The sequence below is a fragment of the Lynx canadensis genome, chromosome A2 (genome assembly GCF_007474595.2).
Source record: "Lynx canadensis isolate LIC74 chromosome A2, mLynCan4.pri.v2, whole genome shotgun sequence".
NCBI classification, from domain to species: Eukaryota; Metazoa; Chordata; class Mammalia; order Carnivora; family Felidae; genus Lynx; species Lynx canadensis.
In genome coordinates this window covers 111,933,791-111,955,085 of record NC_044304.2, presented here as the reverse complement: position 1 = coordinate 111,955,085, position 21,295 = coordinate 111,933,791, and positions in this window count along the sequence as shown.

The following is a 21,295-nucleotide window of genomic DNA, read 5'->3' as shown; positions in this document are numbered from 1 at the left end:
TTTGATTCTTCTGAGTCACATTTTAACTCAGTCATTAGTGTCCAATTTTTTCTCCAAATGTCATCTTGTCTGCAATGAGAAGCAATAGTGATGTAGCATTTCTTAAAATAATGACATTTATTCTAAGCCAAGAATCATACATTCTACCAATTTCTTAATTGGTAGAATTAATTTCTTAATAATTTCTCACTTATTTAACCCACATATTAAATAATTTCACTGACTTTTTTTTTTCTTTAATGTTTATTTGTTTTAAGAGAGACAGAGCATGTGCAAGGGAGGGGCGGAGAGAGCAGGAGAGAGAGAATACCAAGCAGGCTCCACTCTCAGCACAGGCCTGACACAGGGCTCAATCTCATGAGCTATGAGTTCATGACCTGAGCTGAAATCAGGGGTCAGACACTGAACCAACTGAGACACCCAGGCGCCCCTTCACTGACTTATTCAATTACATTTTAGCATGATGGCAAGAAAAGGGTAAATGGAAAAATAAATTAATAATGATTCCCTTGGCTTAGCGTTCCTGAATGGGAAACTAGATTTTGAAGTATTTTGCAAAGACATGTGCAACATGACATGAGCTCAGCCATCCAATTCTGTAACCTAAAGTGTGGTTGTCACAGCAGGGTAATAATTTGACACTTTTTCAGAACTATCATGAGGGAAACTGCTGATGATTCACCAAATTCCATTCTTCCTTTTCCCACACAACAGAGCTGTGGTCACACAGTTGACCAACTAACTATATTTCCCTGCCTCTGTCGAAGTTAGGGGTGGTCTAGTGATGAAAGCTTCATCAGTGGAATGTAAATAGAAGTCTTGGACCTCCAGGATTTAAAACATTAGATGCACCTCATCCACACCCTCTCCTTCCTCACTCCCTATTGGAAACTGGACACAGCAGCAATACAGCAGCCACCATACCAACGATAACCATGTTGTCCAGGCTGCAGGGGTTGGAAAGCTACAGCCCACAGGCAATCTAGCCCATGGCCTTTTTTGTGTGTGGTTACCAGCTAAGTATTATTTTATATTTTTAAAGCATTTATAACAAAAGAGAAAATGAGAAAAAATATGCCACAAAGACGTATGTGGCTTACAAAGCCTAAGTATTTATAATGTGGCATTTTACAAAAAGTTTGCAGACATATGCCCTAGGGTATAACAGACCAACAGCTTTAGAAGAAATCTAAATCTCTAAATGACAACAAAAGCAAAGCTCTCCAGGGCATCTAGTTTGTAATAGTCTGCAACATAAAGTAGAAATAAACTGAGAGAGTGGTGACATTACATAAGAAAGAACAATGAGTGATAGCTGACTTCTGACAAGAAACAGGACCAACAACTGGGTGTCCTGTGTAAGTCATGAGTCACTTAACTTCTATTCCTGAAACCAATATTGCACTGTTGTTAACTGAGTAGAATTTAAATAAAAATCTGAAAAGAAAAAAAAAAGAAACAGTGCAAACAAGAAGACAGTGAGACATCTTTAACTTTGATGAAAGAGAAATGTTAACCTAGATTTATCTATCTAGTGAAAATACCTTTCACAAATGAAGGTTAAATACATATTCAGAAAAACAATAGCTGAGAGAATTTATCTCCAGCAAAACTGTATTAAGTGGTCTTAAAGCAAGGGAAGTGATACCAGATAAAACACTGAATGGGCAGGAAAACATGAAGATTCTTAGTCATGAAGTTTTGGGGTGATGGTGGGGTGGTTTGGAGCCGATGACCAAGAAAAAATTCTTGGAGACATCTTTGGTACAAAAAGTTGATTTTATTAAAGCATGGGGACAAGACCCATGGGCAGGAAGAGCTGCCCCAGGACTATGATCATGGAGAGACTGGGTATATACTATGGAGTTGGGGGAGGTGAAGTCCAGGGGAAGTTTCCAATGAGATTTCATATGCTAAAGAAGACTCACAGGATACTGGAGGCCTAGCGCTTGTCAAGCTAAGCTTGTTTTTGCCTCTAGCAAATCACTAGCATTAAGATAGTGGGGAGTTTCTGGAGAAACATGTTGTTCTGCCTGCCTCAAATATTTGTCAATGGGCTGCAGGTTATAAGGAAATTTAATTTTATCTGCCTTTTCCTTCTGCTTTTGTTTCCCACATCACTTAGGAAGGACAAATATTTAGATAAACATAAAATATATTTTTGTTATAATTGTGTGTGTGTGTGGTTTTAAATCTCTTTACAAAAATTATGGGCTGCTAAAAGAAAAACTGTAATGTAGGGTTAATGGCATACATTGAAGAAAAACATACTAAGAATAAAAAACGACAGGTGATGAATGGAGTTGGTTGCAAGACTTTAAAAATGTGAATATATGAATTGAGACTGAAATTATGTGAAGATTCATATTGTATTCATATTTTCTAGAGAGAGAAGCTACTAAAAATAACACATAAGGTTGTAGGTTAAAAAACAACACAAAATAAAGCACACTATATTAAAAAAATACAGTATTTATTCAAAAGGAGAAAAGGTTGTAACAAAGATAAATGAAATGAATGAAAACCAAACTTCTAAATGGAAGACTTAAATCTTTCAATAGCAACATTATATTAAATAGTAATTAATATACATTCTAGCTCAGTTAAAAGACTGATTATGCGACTAAGTAAACAAGAAAGATTTGTGTACATATGGTTTACATGAAATACACTTTAATGGGAAATAAACAAATAGGTTGAAAGTGAGAGTTAAAATAGGGTATATCTCGGAAGCACTAAACATAAGGTTAATATGGATCTATTTCTACCAAAATAGAATGCGAAATAAAAAGTTTTATTAATGAATGAAAACAAGATATTTCATAATGATAAAAATACCAATTAATATATAACAAACTCAAATTATATGTGCGTTTAATAACAGAGCCTCAAAATATAAGATGCAAAGGAGGAAATGGACAAGTTCACAATTATAGTTGATAGAAGAGTAGACAAAGAAATAAGGGAAAATATGAAAGACTGAACGATACAAACAGCTAGCGTATGGGTATCTTCATAGAACATAAAAAGGAAAAACAAAAACAAACAAACAAATAAACAATGAACTCGGAGACGAGAGAGAATTGCTTAAAATTTTTTTCTTAAGTTGAGCAAGCTGGACTGTCATATATAAGCTTTTCCATAACCTTACAGGCACCTTCGTGCATATTACTCACTGTAGTGTTGTAGGAAGTGGAGGCCATATGTGATGCTTTCCTATAATTCTGGTATTTCCTGATTTCTTATATATTAATAGAAGTTTTCTTAAACTTCACTCTGCTTGTCTTTTCAAATCCCTGTACTGAATTCTTTTCTTCTTGAAATACCTAAAGCAATTTTTGTTTCTGTGACTGTATATCATCATGTGTGGTTACAGAGACTGTAAATGGTTGAATTTATCATTTTGAATTGTTGAATTTGTGAGTCTGTGGAGGTTCTTTTCTAATTGTTTATATCTTCTCAGTGAAGGAGAAAGTAAGGTCACCAGCTGAGAATAGGTGGAAGGAAGGAAGTGAAAGAGGAAAAGATTTGAAAAAGTTCTTTAGGAATCTGGTTAAAGCATGGACTCTGATGGCTGGGCCACATAAAGGGTGCTTCTTTATGGTTCTGGTAAATGTGAATTTGTGGATTTCCTCAACCACATTTGTAGGCTATAGGTAAAAATTTTAAGATAATTGACGGGAAGTTCCAAACATTGAGAAGTTCTCAGCCTTGTCTGGACATTAGACTTCCTTGAGGAACTTTTAAAGAATACAAATAAATGTCTGCTCCTTTCCCCAGCAATTCTGATTTAATTGTCTTAGGGTAGAGTCTGATCATCAAAACAATTTACCTGTCTGGTAAATTTGCCCACCTCCTACCTGGAGGATCCCAATGTGAGAACAAACTTGAGTCCCTTTTTTAGAGTATGAAAATTCCTGAGTTTGTGATCTGTGTCCTTTTAATATTTTTATTATCATTGCTTACACAAAGTAGATAAGCAAAAACTGTTAATGGAACTGAAGAATAAATCTATGAAAAGTCAGGCTTTGGCAACTGATTTAACCTCCTATCCCCTCCTTTTAATGATTTCTCACAACATTACCCTGTAGTAATTTAGGGTCTGTGTTTAGATTGGATTTAAAGGTAGCCATGCAATTCCTATACCTCTTTTAGAGAATGAGCTATTAAAATGCTAAGAATGAATATTTTGTGGCACCGGATCTCACAGATTGGTGTCAGAGATAATCTGCTTCAAACATAAATGCCTGAGATAGAGTTGGTTTGTTGGACAGCAAACCTATTTCCTCGTCTTTATCACACAGCTAGACCACACCTCCTGATCTCACTCCTAGGAAGATATGGCCAAGAGACAGAATTCTAACCAATGAAATGGGAGTTGAGGTGATACGTATCTCCCTAAACTATAAAATTGCCCCCATTGCTCTTGCCCTGTCCACTGTCCCAGAGAAGATGATCAGCACAAACTTGGAAGTCACACTATGAAAGTGGTAGAGCCCAAAATGGAAGGATCCTGGATCTCTGAATTGTCACTGAAAGGAAAGTTGCTCTGAGATCAGGAGCATCTGTTTTGAACTTTGAGTGAGAGGTACACTTCTATGGTAAGCCACTATACATTTGATTACATTTATGCGGGGTTGAAAGTGATATTTGTTATGCCATCTTGGTAAAGTATCTTCCTATAATTAAATATTTTATCTACTTGCTAGCCTGATAAAAAACATTATTTTATTTCAAGTGTATTTTGTAGCTAGAAAAGACAGGAAAAATCATAAATGACGTCCTTGTGGCATCAGTCAATAGAATTATGTATCTAATAAAGTTCTGGACTGTGGGCCCTACAACATGATTCTCAAACTAAATGTGTACATTTGAATCACAGACAAATTTTGTTGCTGTCAAATTTTGATCCAGTAGGTTTGGGATAAAACCTGAAATTCTGCATTGCTAAGTTCTTAGGTGTTGCCCACATTACTGGTCTGCAAACCACACTATATATAAAGAGCAAGGCCATACACTTAAGGCATTAACTTTCCCTCACTAGATCTGAAATCTCTAGTCTTCTATACATGTTTAACTCTTCTTATCAATTCTTCCCTTTTGTTATGGGTTCAATTATGCCCCCCCCCAAACATATGTTGCTGCCCTAACTCCTGATACCTGTAAATGTGACCATATATGGAGATAGGGTCCTTGCAGATATAATCAAGTTAAGATAATCAAGTTAAGATTAGGGTACACCCTAATCCCTATCACTAGTATCCTTATAAGAAGAGAGAAATTTAGACATAGAAACCCACAGCAAACATCATGTGAAGACAGAGGCAGAGATTAGAGTGATGCATCTACAAACCAAGGAATACCAGGATTGTAGTTGCTCCCAGAAGCTGAGAGAGAGGCAAGGGACAAATTGTCTCTCAGAGCACTCAAATGGAGCCAACTCTGCTGACACACTGATTTAGGACTTCTAGCTTTCACAACTGTGAGAAAATAAATTTCTGTGGTTTTAAACCATCTAATTCTGAAATATTTTGTTATGATGGCCCTAGGAAACTAATACACCCTTGTATGCCATAATGTCAAGTTGCTATGTGGTTTTTTTTTTTTTTGAATATTATTTATCAATGAGAGAATAAAAGCAAATATTTTCCCCCTTTTCTTTGCAAACAGTAAGAAATAAGAAATTAGTTGTATTTTATCAGCACTCACACCAAAACAGTTTTCTCATCATTGAATCATTGATTACCTAGGATGTCAAGAATGTTTAACTTCTTTATGAAGGTGAGGATGAGAAGCCTTTGATTGTTTTATTTTTTCTCTGAAGCACAGTTTACTTAAGTGCATTTTCTACCTGATTACCTCCTTTGCTTGGAAGAGAGAAAAATGACCTAAAACTGCCCCCACGGGCTTCAGAACTGCTGACACGGTTTTGCTTCCAAGAAACTGGGCCCACAAACTAATTTTTCTCAGGTTCCCAAAGGATAAAAATATTAAGTATGAGCCACAATGGATGTTAATTTCCTGACCCTTTTTATTCCTATTCTACTCCTGCTCTTTTCTAGAGCTCTCCACACAGATAAAGCTAAGTAAAGAAGGGTGTAGACCATTTTCCCTCTGTCAATTGTATGATAGAAAATTACTGTTCACTTCTTTAGAGAAGTGGAATTAAATAATAATAATCATAAGAATATTTTCCATTTATTATCCAAAATCCATCCTGGACGGAAGATGATAACACTTTTTCATAACTTAAATATAGATGAGTAATTGCAACATTGAAAGTGATATTTGTTCTTTTCTTAGTAAAGTGTCTGTCATTATCTAATTAAACACATTAGCACTAGTAAGAGACATCAGTTTATTTCAAGTGTCACTTTACAGCTAGGAAAAAAAAAAAGGAAAAACCACAAATGGTGTGCCTGTGGGGATAGATTATGCCAAGGAAGAACAAGAAACTAAGCTCAACTAAATTTATGCATATTGGGTCCTATTGCTCTTTGATGAATATATTTAACTCAGAGTGGTTTCTCCTGGATTTTCCTACAATGAAGAATAAAGACATAAAGTATGGCATAAAATATTGTTCCAGAATTGGCTTAGTTTGTATTGTGGATGCTTTTCAGAATCCTTTCAGAATGGAGACACTCATACCCCCGGGTAATAGGAATGTTGCTTACTGAAGGCTCTCAGCTGAATCCCTTTGCCATGCCAACTCTGGAGAGGGGAGGAGAAGCAACCAGTTTCCAGGGACTGGCTGATGCAGAGACATCAAGGTCTAAGGTCTCTGCCTCAAGGTGATACAACTCTGAAGGACCATACCAACTTCTCAGCTTTCCATGGGATTGTCTAAGATCTTTGAGTGATTTCATTACAGTTCAACTTATATCCTGTGTTATTCACTCACTGACTAGTGTTGATCCTAGGAATACTCTCTCCAAAATCTCAGAATCTAAATCTGCTTTTCAGGTAACCAATTTTTAACAGTTTATAAAATCAAGAAACACAAGACAAATAGCAAAGGATAAGGAATAGTAATAGTTAATACTGGTACTGGTAGTGAATACTGATGGTGCTACTGAATACTAACAGTGAAGGGCACCGATACCTGACCTAGTATATGTGTTAGATAAAATAACAACTCCCCAAAAATATCTATGCCCTAATCCCTGGAACCTGTGTCAAAAGAGACTTTAGAGATGTGATTGTTATTAGGATCTTGAGAATCAGAAATTATACTGGATTATTTAAATGGGCTCAATGTAATCATAAGGTGCTTTGAAAGTAGACAAAGGAGGAAGAAGAGATCAGGGAAGGGTATGTGACAATGGAAACAAGGTCAGACTGATATAATATGAAAAGCCCATTGCTGCTGGCTTTGAAGATGCAGAAAGGAGTCTACAAGCCAGGGGATGCCACTAGCCTCTAGAACCATACAATCCTTTCAATAGACGCAGAAAAGGCGTTTGGCAAAGTAGAACATCCATTCGTGATTAAAAACAAAAACAAAAACAGCTCAACAAATTGCAGAGTCAGAAAAACAAATTCTCCCCTAGAACCACCAGAAAGAAAGGCAGCCTTGCCAACACTTGGATGTTGGGACTTGAAGAACAGTAAGATAATAAATTTGGGTTGTTTTAAGCCATGAAGTTTGTGGTATTTGTTACCACAAGCAATAGAAAAGCAATACAGCATATTTCTTGTGCATGTTCAATTATGTGAGCTATATAGTAAAATCAGTGTCATCATTTCATGATCTTTAACATTGGATAAATGGTCTTCCTGGAGTACTGAATTTGCTCTGAGTCAGTTCTTCACTGCCTATACCATTTTGGTGACCAAATTGCATTCTCAACCACATATGCTTCATCATGAGCTACAGTTATCTGGACCATACCTGGATGTGTTTTGACATGCAATCACAGGTTCAGAACACCATGGTGTTAGGACAATGTCAGGTGTCTTCATAGGATAGTCTTTGTAGTTCTTTGGACCTAGATCCAAATCTCACACCATAATTTACTACCTATGTAGCCCTAAGTCTATTGCCCAACTTGTCTCCACCTCCTTTCCTCATATCAAATTGGGATAATATATAACTTGTGCAAAAAACCAAACCTCAACAAATTCAAGAAGATCCAAATAATTCCATGCATATTTTCTGACCATAATACTATGGAACTAGAAGTCAACCACTAGAAAAAAATCTGGAAAGACCACAAATACATGGAAGTTAAATAAGATGCCACTAAACAATGGATGGGTCAACCAGGAAATCAAAGAAGAAATTTAAAAGAACAGGGAAGCAAATTATAATTAAAGCTCCAAAATCTATGGGAGGCAGCAACAATCCCATTTAAAGTTGCACCAAAAACAATTAGATACTTAGGAATAAACCTAACCAAAGAGGTGAAAGATCTGTACTCCCAAAACTATAAAATACTGATGAAAGAAATTCAAGATGACACAAAGAAGTGGAAAGACACTTCATGCTCATGGATTGGAAGAAAAATATTGTTAAAATGTGTATACTACCCAAAGCAATTTACACATTTAATACAATCTGTATCAAAATGCCAACAGCATTTTTCACGTAATGAGAAAAAATAATCCGCAAATTTTTATGAAGCCACAGAAGACCCTAAATAGCTAAAACAGTCGTGAAAAGGCAAAGTAAAGCTGAAGGTATCACAATTCTGGACTTCAAAGCTACAGTAATCAAAACAGTATGGTACTTACACAAAATTTTACACATAAATCAATGGAACAGAATAGAAAACACAGAAATAAACCCAAAATTATATGGTCAATTAATCTTTGACAAAGCAGGATAAAATATGCAATGAAGATATGAAGATAGTCTCTTCAACAAATGGTGTTGGGAAAATTGGACAACATGCAAAAGAATGAAACTGAACCACATTCTTACGCCATACAGAATAATATATTCATAAAGGATTAAAGACCTAAATGTGAGTCCTGAAACCACCAAAATCCTAGAGGTCAACACAGGCAGTAACCTCTTTGACATCAGTGGTAGCAATTTCTTTCAAGATATGTCTCCTGAGGCAAGGAAAACAAAAATAAACTTTTGGGACTACATCAAAATAAAATGCTTCTGCACAGCAAAGGTAACAATCAACAAAACTAAAAGTCAATCTATGGAATGGGAGAAGATATTAGCAAGTGACATATCCAATATATGGCTAATATACAAAATATATAAAGAACTTGTAGAACTCAACACCCCAAAAACAACCCACTTAAAAAATAGGCAGAAGAGATGAACATACATTTCTCCAAAGAAGACATCCAGGTGACCAACAGACACACATGAAAAATGCTCATCATCACTTATCAGAGAAATGCAAATCAAAATTACAATCATGTCACACCTGTCAGAATGGCTAACATCAATAACACAAGAAACAACAGGTGTTGGTGAGGATTCAGAGAAAGGGGAACCCTCTTGCATGGTTGGTGTGAATTACAACTGGTGCTGCCACTCTTGAAAACAGTTTGGAGGTTCCTCAGAAAGTTAGAAGTACCTTATGATCTAGCAATTGCACTAAAGGGTATTTACCCAAAGAATACAAGAACACTAATCCAAAGGGATACATGCACCCTATGTTCATAGCAGCATGAATAGCCAAGATATAGAAGCAGCCCACGTGTCCATCAATTGATGAATGGATAAAGAAAATGTGGTATATACATACAATGGAATACTATTCACCCATTAAAAAGAATGAATTCTTGCCATTTGCGATGACATAGATGGAGCTAGAGAGTATAATGCTAAGTGAAATAAGTCAGAGAATGACAAATACTATATGATTTGGGTCATATGTGGAATTTAAGAAACAAAACAAACAAGCAAAGGAGAGAAATGGGAGAGAAAGAGACAAAGGAAAAAACAGGCTCTTAACTGTAGAGAATGAAGTGATGGTTACCAGAAGGGAGAGGAGGGGGAAATGGGTGAAATAGTTGTTGGGGATTAAGGAGTGCGCTTTTGATGAGAACAGGGTGATGTACAGAAGTGCTGAACCACTAAATTGTAGACCTGAAACTAATATAACACTATATCTTAACTAGAGTTAAATAAAAACTTTAAAAAATATATAATTCGTGCAAACTTGTTATACATATCAAATTATATCATGTTCTTATAGGGTCTGGCATAGAACAGGCACTTAATAAACATTAGTTGTTTCTATTATTACAACATAGTTCAATGGTTCATTTATTCAACAAATATTTTGTGAGATCCTACTCTGTTCTAAGAATTGTTTTTCCAACTTGCTTAATTATCACTTTGAGATAGAACTGACGTTTATTTTTAAGATTGGAGAATCTTAAATCATAGGTAAAATGCCTGTTACTATGCCCAGAATCAATGCTTATTTAATGTTTAATAAATAAATTTATTCATTAACAAATGGCTTTAATCATTTTTATTCAGCGTGGACAGGCTTTGTGTTATCCATTAGAGGCCATATGAAAATACTTTGCACCAGCCAAAAACACATACACCATATACAGAGTATCTGAAGAATACAGCATTTTTCCTAGAGTCCTTGAAAAAAAAAAAACATGATGGTAGGAGAGTTCATTGAAAATGGAAGGGAAAACTTCAGAGCATTTGAGGTTATGACTGAATATGTATTTTCACCCTTAGGTTATTTGACTATAACAGCATATGCACACTCAGTGTTTTATTAAAAAGCACATTCCTGCTCAGAGACATAACAGATACATTTGCAGTGGAAGAATTTTATTTATTTTCCTATTGCAAACTCTGCCAGAACCACATGGAAAAAGACCAAAAGATTTATTACCTTTATAAATCTATTCACTAGCTTTGAAAGATTTTCTCTAAATACCAATTAAAACAATTTTATTATTTTTCAGTTCTTATTGAAGTGTTTATAGTTAATGTCATTGGATGAACACTTATCAAAATGTAAGAAAATAGTATAACTAGGCTCACTAAATCAAATGCAAAGAAATATCTTTTATTAATCAAAATAGTTGAAAAAAACAAAAGGGAAAGTGAAGGAACTGTTTCATGAAATCTAAAGGGTCTTCATAGGGATGAATAAGTATAGTGTGGGAGTATGTAAACTTTTATTTTATTTACAAAGAGAGGGCCCAGTGATACCACACAAAAGGGAAAGAAAAAAACAGGAAATGTGCCTTAGTGGGCTTGTCTTATGATGGTTAAAGTCTCTATTCCTAGTGTGAATAGTACCATCAATGGATTCGAACATGGCTAAAATATAATTCTTTAGGTATTTCTGCAGATTCCAAAACCAATTCCACAATCTTATAACATTAAGGGTAAAGGGCAGTTATTTACAATTGTAAGAGGGCTTAAGAAGTCTTCAAAATAGGTTAGTAAGAACTTCTAATTTTATAGAAAAAGAAATTTTCTAACGAGATGTACTAAAATCCAATTTATGAGTCACACAAAATTAGAAGATTCAATATTTAGTTGCTAAACTTTGTTTTTGATTCCTCATGTGTTATCCACTTTTATCACCACCTCATTTAACAGGCTTACTTCAAAATGACTCTTGACTGTTTTCCAAGATCTGGTCCACATTCAAGTGAAATTTGCTTCTAAAGTTTTCCCAGGAATGTGCCCCAGGGCTTTGAAAGTAATTCTAAATAAGAGCAATAAAATGTTTCCAAGGCAAGTTAGTATTGTCTAGAGCAGTACTGTCCAATAAAAATATTTTTGGACAGATATATTAAAAAAGTAAAAAGAAACAAGAATAAATTTTAGTAATATATGTTAACTCTGCATATCAAACATATGATCATTTCATCATGTAAAAAATGTTAAAAATTTTAATTAGATATTTCATATTATTTTCATACTCAGTCTACAAAATCAACATAAATTTTACATTTACAGTACATCTCAGTTTGCTTTTTTAATTTTTTTAATGTTTATTAATTTCTAAGAGAGACAGAGCATGAGCAGGGGAGGGGCAGAGAGGGAGGGAGACACAGAATCCAAAGCAGGCTCCAGACTCTGAGCTGTCAGTACAGAGCCTGACACAGGCTCGAACTGGTGAACTGTGAGATCATGACCTGAGCCTAAGTCAGAGGCCAAACTGACTGAGCTACCTACACGTCCCAGTACATCTCAGTTTGTATTAGATGTATTTCAAGTGCTCAATACTGGTATGTGGCTACCATGTTGGATAATACAGATCTAGAATGACAGTCACTATTCAAATTCTGTATTCAAATTAAACTTCTTGAGTTTAATTATAAGCATAAATAACTTGGATAAATATTCAGTTGGCAATTTTGGATTGCCTAAATAGTAGAAACTACTCTGTTTTCATGTTCTGCATTTCATATTACATGTATTTTGAGTCCCTCAAGTTTTTTATTTCTTTTTTCTTTAATTTATCTCTTTCCCCTGTTCTGCTGTGTTCTGGGAGAATTCTTTTAACTGTCCTTCTAATTCATTGGCTTAATTTTCATAGTATCTTATCAGTTTTTCCAGGTCTCCATTGCACATTTAAATTCAATAATTTTATTTTTTTAGTTAGGCACTGTTTCTTGATCTCAAAGTATGCACTCTGATAGATTTAATGTACCCTTGAGTATCCCTGATATTGTATGTTGCAAATTATTAATTTCTCCCTTCTTTTGATTTATTTCATTTGATTACTCAGAGTAAGTTTCCTTTCTTCAGTACTGTAAAAATTTTTGCATAAATATTACATTGGTAACTTATTTTAAAGACCCGTGGCAAAAAAGTAGAATAATGTGTGGATTAACTAACTTTAGTTCACGCTTAAGGCATGGGTAGTTAGTGTTTGAAGCAGCTAAGCCCATGGCTTCACCATCAAGGGGTTTTAAATAACTGTTTGTACACCAGAGGGAACATTAATGTAAAGATGGTTGGAAATTAGTTTGGTGAATTTTATTTATTTACTTATTTATTGATTTTTAAATTTTTGTTAATGTTTTTATTTATTTTTGAAGGAGAGAGAGAGAGAGACAGAGCATGAGCGGGGGAGGGGCAGAGAGAGAGGGAGAAACAGAATCGGAAGCAGGCTCCAGGCTCTAAGCTTTCAGCACAGAGCCCAAAGTAGGGCTCCAACCCACAAACTGTGAGATCATGACCAGAGCCAAAGTCGGACGCTCAACCGACTGAGCCACCCAGGTGCCCCAGTTTGATGAATTTTAGTGACACTCAAGATATGCGGTTCACCAGAATGGTAGCACATCTCTGGCATGGACAACATGTAAATATCCAGTATGCCCAGGTGCTGAACACCTTTGGAGTAACACACAATATCCCAAACTCTACATGGTCCATGGTCTATGTTACAAAGAGGACTGTGTGGTCAAATTCAACTACAAACCAGACTGATTTTGCTGTCAGGTGTGTTTGCATTTACCTTTGAGTGAATTTCTCCAGCAAGGTCCTCATCGGTGTGCTTGAGGACAGAGAATACATTCATCTCCAAGTTTACAAGAACATGTCATATGACTATTTTTGTATCTTTCTGATAGGACATGTGGTTCATTTGGCAAATTTTGTGTAAACTTACTTTCATTTTAGCAGACCACCTGATAACCAGATATCATACAGTATACTTAACTCCAATCTCCAGAGGCTATCAACTGTTGAATGGCCAGCTGGATCAGGTCCATTTAAATTTGTTTTTAATGTTTATTTATTTTTGAAGAAGAGAGAGAGAGAGACAGAGTATGAGTGGGGGAGGCACAAAGAGAGAGGGAGACAGAATCTGAAGTGGGCTCCAGGCTCTGAGTTGTCAGCACAGAGCCTGAGGCGGGGCTCTCTAACCCATGAACTGTGAGATCATGTCCTGAGCCGAAGTCGGATGCTTAACTGACTGAGCCACCCAGGCACCCCAGATCCATTTAAAATGATGGGTTCAATCTTTTTTCCCGTTCCTTTTGTAATTTTCACAAAGAAAATTCTGCAATCCTGTTACTGTCATGTAAGTACCCATTAAATATTATGTGGGTTTCCTGTGGAAGGGTTGTTCTTGCCAAAAGGGAAAAAGGAAAGTTTATCCTTTCTCTAGGTTTACTTGGTGGTTTGTATTGCTTGTGAGGTGCAGAGACAGAGTAGCTAGTTGGGGCAACTAAGAAGTAGGAGGATACTTGTTATGGTAGACTGAAGAATCCTGCCTTCTGTGACTAGCATTCCTGACTATCCAGTTAATGTAGATGGGCATTCCTCTTCTAGGACTAAGACAATCCCCATGATATTAGGTGGGGTTAAGATCATCTCCGTGAAACCTTGGCAATAATTGCTCACAATTTCTGTCTCTCATTTTTTTCTCTTGTCTGTCTCAAGGTCATCTCCCATGTAGCCATGACTGCTTGGAGTTGAATGACATTGTACACCAGAAAAGGTCAAGGAGGTTTGAAGACTCATAAGAGTTTTCATTGACTACATGGTAATTTCTATTCCATGAAGGAAAGGCAGGAAAACATTTTTAAAGCCTTGATATTACAAAATCTCTCCAGTGTCATTTCACTATTGCCTCTTCCTATCACACTTCAGCCCAGTCACTTCCATTAAATAATGGAGACAAAGATAAAACTCTCTTCTGTTATCTTTGTAATCCTTAGCCTATAAGCACAGCATTATATTTGAGGTGATCCAGAATTATATCAATTCTATGGATCCTAGAGCATGGGTCTCTACAGATACCCACAAAAAATTAAAAAATAAAATTAAAAAGCCATATTAAAAAACTAAAATCTGTAACTCTACTCCTATTATTTTCTGAGAGAGCAGAAGTATTCTAAAATGTTTACTAGTGTCCAGTAAAAGAAAATCATTACACCAATATAGGGCCATTAAGAGCAAATCTTAAAAACATAATGGCAGACTAGATAAATCCTTTGCAAGAAAAGAGATTCATATTTTGTATCTGTATTCACACTTTTCTAGTTCATTGCAATTATATTTTAATATTAATCATCCTTATAACTAATATTTTATCTTATTCCAGGCATTCAAAATTTAAATTAATAGTCTTTTACATTTTCAAATATAATAGTTATTCTTTTATTTCATATTTATATAATCAGCCATTGAAGATTTAGGAAGGAGGAAAGTTGAGTGTGAAATAAAATTAAAATCTCAACTTGAAAACCACACCAGAGACCACTTAAAATTCTTGACATTTTCATCAACTCTAACTTCAAACATTTGTTGGTTAATGACTTGACTTTTTTCTTTCTCTGCCCTGGGTGAAAAGTTGGAAATGATTTAGTACTATAAAGTCTTAGATTCATTCTTCTGATGTACTCTCAGAAAATGTCTGCACAGTCTTGCTGTATACCCAACGCACAGTATTCTTTCAAGGTGTTGTTTTCTTTCAGGCATGAATTAACAGTATGAAAACTGCTTGATACATGATTACTGACTAAGCTCAGAAAGGAAACTGATTTCATCTTCTCATGTCTATGGTTTCATTCAGAAAAGGCTTGAAGTATGTACTTCTTATGCAGGAAAAATCGCCTTTACTCAGGATGGGCCTCCCTATTTTCAATATGTAGATTCTAACAGGATCAGATTGTTTCCCCCTTGTGATGATCTTGTAATGAGGAGACTGCATAATTGGAAGAGTAATTGATTGAAAAGAACTGGAAGTCTCTGAAAACATATATTAAAAAACCCAAAACCCAACTAACAAACAAGCAAAACCTGGAACTATTTACCCTAAATGACTTCAAAAAATATATTTTATATTCTAGTGAAAATAAAAGCAAAACATGATGCCCTTTTTGCTCAAAATATTTTGAAGAATCATATTTGAGGCCTGGTGAAAGATGGATTGTTTTAAAGCTATTTGTGAGCATTGCAGCAACAGAAGCAAAAGCATGTAGTTCAGGTGAAATGAACGTGGATGTCAAAAAGGCATCTGTCAGGAGGAAAATTCTAAACCCTGATAGTTCTCACTTCCAATTATAGCAGCAGGCACAATATAAAAAAATGTTGCAATGAAACCAAGGGCTATACTCAGCTGACAGTTTTTCTTGGGCTGCTTTCTCTTTCAGCAAATTAGTCCTTCTAGGAGCTATCTTTTGTGTAAAAGTTTTGCATTTATGTACATGGATTTTCCCTTATCTACAGCATAGTATGTTATTTTATGTGACCAGCTAATTTCTCCTTGAGTCTTTTCAATATGACAAGACAAAACTCTGGACATTCAAAATCAAGTAGGCAACATTTCTGATAACTTCAGAAAAGGCTTGAAATATAGAAACTACTGGTAACACTACCTGAAGGGTGATGAACCTTGATAATGGTAAAAATAACACAGAAATAGGTCAACAAATCTCGTTAATATTCCATCATAGTAAAGCAAAGAAACAGTCATTAAGATAAAACTCATTAGGAGAAGAGCAGACATTTTCCCATTAATCCAAGTATGTAATCTCTCTGGAACTATAGACATACAAAGTATATACTATTATTTCATTTGCAGACATACATGCAATGTCTTCAAACTCAATGACCAAAGAATTTTATCACAATGTTTTTTTTTTTTTTTTTACTTTTAATTTTAGGTCAAAGGGACAAAAGTAAAAGGACAAGAGTTTCAGAAAAGAAATGCAGGTTTATATAGATGGAATGACAGTTTACCTGTCCCTTTCTTGTGTCATCTTCATTTACACATATGGAGAGCTATACTATGAAAGTAACTACATAAAGCTATAACATAGTGACACTATGAAGTCCTTAATTAGTTAAGAAACTTACTTATGTTTAATATTTTCTCTTTCTTACTATGACAAGAAAGCAATACATCTGCTGGTAACTTTAATCACAAGGTTTGAGACCAAAGGGTGGCACGGGATTAATCAGCAAAATTAAACTAAACCCTCTATTCAAGTGAAGTTTAAAATCATATTGAACTTTGAGACTTATTTTATTATCACGTAGGTTTATTTTTAATAAACTATGTGAAGATAACTATATATATTTGAGAATGTGAAAAAATGTTTCACCTAAATTTTCTGAAGGAAAAACACATGGGCTCATAGCTGATAAGTACAATAATATTTTTTTCTCTTAACCTTTTCTATTTTATCGAACCTGATCATCTATTTGAGGAAAAGCTCTTGAAAAGCTTTTTAATAAGAAATAAAGTATTCCTTTCCAAAAGGCACAGTCCTGAGGATTTAGAAATATGGTCCTGAGGATTAGAAAGAATTTACTTAGGAAATTATATAGTGATTAGAGCACACTACTGTTAGAAATTGTATCAGGGATTTTACGGTGGGTTTCCATTTAATTCCTTAAATACTGCATCTTTAAAGCTTAGAGTATGATGTTACCAAAGAGATTATATTATTAAAAAGATTGGTGAAACCCAGTTACCAGTATGAGAGGATTACACTGATGTTTTAAAGGATAGCCAGTTTGTTCAGTATTATTAAAGTCCACGGTAAATGGAATAGAAAGTAAGCAAAGGAATATGTTTACCTTGTAAAACTGGAAAAATGTAATTATGTTTTGAATTCCCAAGTTATGGAATTTACACAGACACAGACACACACACACCCTTTTATTAACTCATCCACAGAGAGTTAAATGATGACTGAAAACTAACACTAGGTCCAGTGTCAATAACTGAGCACTTTTGAATTTTAATCCTAGAACAGAGAGGTATCATATCCAGAGAAATAAAATATTTAAAATTAACATTCCTTGTAGTTCCAAAATGTGATAAGCCAATAAGACCAAATTTAGCTTGCAGATAAATCCAAACCTTTTTAAGAAACTGATTTTAATCTAAGAACCAGCCTAAACAAGTTTTGACCTTTATATCTGAGACTCATTACACCAGTCTTATTTATAGAAAATAAGCAAAGTATAAAAAAAAGTACTTGAAAATAGGACATTATTATAAAAAGAACAAAACTGTAGTTAGCCTAATGGAGTTGCTTATCAAAACAATTAACATGTAATACATGAAATCATTTTTATTATAAAGTTTTCAAATAATACAAAGCTTAATATTCCATAAAGAGCACACTCTACCAAACCTGTTTTTAGGCTTATGTCTTACAGTTTCCACATTGGAAAAATCATCTCTATAATTATAGGCTTGGCCTTTCATAAGATATAAAAGTAAATATACAATATATTCATCTATGCAACTTAGAGAAAAGAGTGCTTTGACTCTGAAATAGTGAGATAATCAAAAAATCGGGAATTCTGCACATGCCAGAGACATAACTCTGCTTTCTTGTTAGATGCCATAGATTTGAAAAAGCTTCTGACAAGAATGTGGATGTCAAGGTAATAGGCTACTTATTTTCATATTTCCATGCTAATTGATAACAAGGCGTGAGATGAGTCATATTTACCAAGTAACATAGACTCCTTTTTGACCTTCCTTTTCTTCAGTCCAGTGCCTAGAGCTTGGCTGCAGGCACTTTAGGAATCTTTATTTAGATAAGAAAAGGTAGAAAGAGTATCTGTCTCTCATTAATCTAGAGTAATAATGCAACTTAAAAAAAAGCTGCCTCTGGAGGCATCTTGTTTCACCCAAGATCATGATGATGATGCCTTCCTAAGATCAGAAGCCATTACTGACCTCGGCCTGGTTTATATTTGAGAATATTCTACATGTTCCTTATGACACTTCAAACACACACACACAATCTTCCGAGGAGGTGTAAAAATGTACTTGAATGTGATTATTATACCTGACTCCATCATCACAATTTCTATCTGTCTTCAGCTTTAATACTGTTGATGAGAGCAGGAATTCTGGCTTATCTTTCGAATTTTCATACCATAGATGACTCTCAAGTCAATATAGCTAACTCTAGTTTTCCTTTTAAACCAATAGTTGGATTGTCTGTTGGACATTTGTACACCTGACTGATATCGATTGTATATTCCTTAAGATCAACAGTGTACCATATTCAATATATTCAAAAGTAAATACATTAACTCCCCTTCCCTATTCTCTCACACCTCATTTTCTGTCAGTATACATTTCTTGTTGGTTACAAGGTACTCATAAAAAAGTAATTGTTTATCTAATATCTACTTTTTGGTTAGTAACCCAACATTAAGTATTCAGAGTGGCAAAGTGTTCAGATAAAATACAACACTTCCCAATCACCCTTCCTGTGAGATGTGACCATGTTCCTAAGTTTTGGCTAAAGAGAAATATGTAGAAGTTGTTAGGTGGAGATTCTATAGACTTCTTAAAAAGGAGAGAAAGGGCTGAGTTGTGCTCATTTTGGTTCTTTCACTTCCTGCTCCTGCCTGGATATGATAACAGTGTTCACCTCCAGCAACTATCTTGGACAATGTAAATTCTAATGAAGAAGAAAAACAGATGGTGCAGCAGCAGATCAAAGGAGCCTAGGTCTCCATTAACCTGTGTTGCTATCATCTTGTCCTACAGTGCTCACCTTCACACTTGCCTCACTGAAGAGAGAAAGTGATACTTATTTTAACCACTGTTAATTCTGGTATTTGTTAATAGCAGTTGAAGGCAATTCCTTACAGTACACAAAGTCCCTGAGAGTCCTTTCGCCTTCGTTTCTAATCCACCCCAATAGCCGATTAATCACCAAGTCCTGTCACTTTAATTTCATAAATTGATTTCAAATTTTCTGCTCTCTCCATCTGCACTTTCCTTGCTTTAGTCCAAATACTCGTCGTCTGTCACTTCCCATTGCAGCAGCCACTAACTCATCTGCTTTCAGTCTCACTTGCATAAGGTGTATCATGGACACTGCTGCCAGAGTGTGCTCTCTGAAATGATTATCTGATCCCAATCTGCTCTTCTCCCCCTCAAGTTCACATGCCTTCGGTGACTAATTTCCAGCCAGATAATGTTTTTGTAGTGTGCCAAAAAATATGAATCTTGACATTGACTGTATCTCTGGCCTTGAGTTCTAGAAACATCAAAACACTTGGTAGGTCCCTGAATACCTTCCTATGCCTTGTCAATGCTGTTTATTCTCTCACATGCCTATGCTCAGATTGATGGCTATAAAACTCTTATTGTCAAAAACATAGTTAAGTTTTTCTTTGAAGATTTCATGACTTTCTGACTTGCTAAACACAATCTCCACTCTGTAAAATTGATTGCACATAATCTTATTGGTATATATCACCTTGAATTGTTATTATTTATTTTCTTTTACTAGACTGTGGACAGTTTGTTTCCTTTACAGGACTGCGGACAACCTAAGGGAGATAGAACGTAGCACTCATTTTTGTACTTCCAGATCCTGTCTTACCATCTGGGGAATAATTATACAGATCACTCAGGAAATTTGAGGAATTTGGATTGTAGCGTGGCTCCTCTTTGGCATACTGTTAGTTAACAACTCCCCAAGAAACGATGGCATCATGGATCATTCTAATGAAGCCAAAATCATTCAGGATTATTATTTGCATTAAATAGCCATTGGAATTATCTTGTGCTAAGCTACTGTTATGGTTGGGCTGGTCAGAGAGGGCAAGGGTTTTGGAAAGTTAGAAGAAAAATGTGTGGTTGCAAATGATGTCAAGACCATTTTGGTACTATTAATGATAGCAACACTGAGTCACCTGTGAAAGGAAACAATTTGATTATGAAATGATATTTTACTGAAATTCTTCTCTTTCTGTCAAGTTTTGTTACGGAGATTTATCATATGGTCCTGTATTCGTACATAGGCTTATTTATTCTCTGTATCATTTGGTTGGGTTATTTTATTATTCAGGCTCAGACAATAGATAACATTATTGTCTTGTTTAAACTCAGAAATTTAGCTACTGTTCGTACTTAATATGCTTAAATGTCCTAGGTGTTTGAAAAATACTTAATGCTCTTCTATTCTTTTGAACTAGTTTTAGTCCCTTTCTTAGACATATATTTTTTATTATCATTTAGAGAGAAAGAAGGTATTTTAAGTACATTTGATAAAACCTTTGTCATTCAATTTCAGAACTTAGTGGTTAATAGAGGATCAATCATTTTCTCCTACCACTTTACTCATTAGAATTTGGTATTTTATTTCCCTTATTCTAATCGATGATAATCACTACCAGATTGGCCCAAGTGTTAGAATAACCTGTTATTTCCACAATACTATTGGTGCTCTGTATCTATGGTGAATCAGAAAACCAAAAATTTCAGTTTGAAAACTTACTCAACAAATAACCTTGCCAACTGATCTACTCATTATACTGTTCCTGTAGAAACACTACAAGACTACTGTGACTAAGCTCTGATATAGACAAAGTCAACTAAAATATTATTTC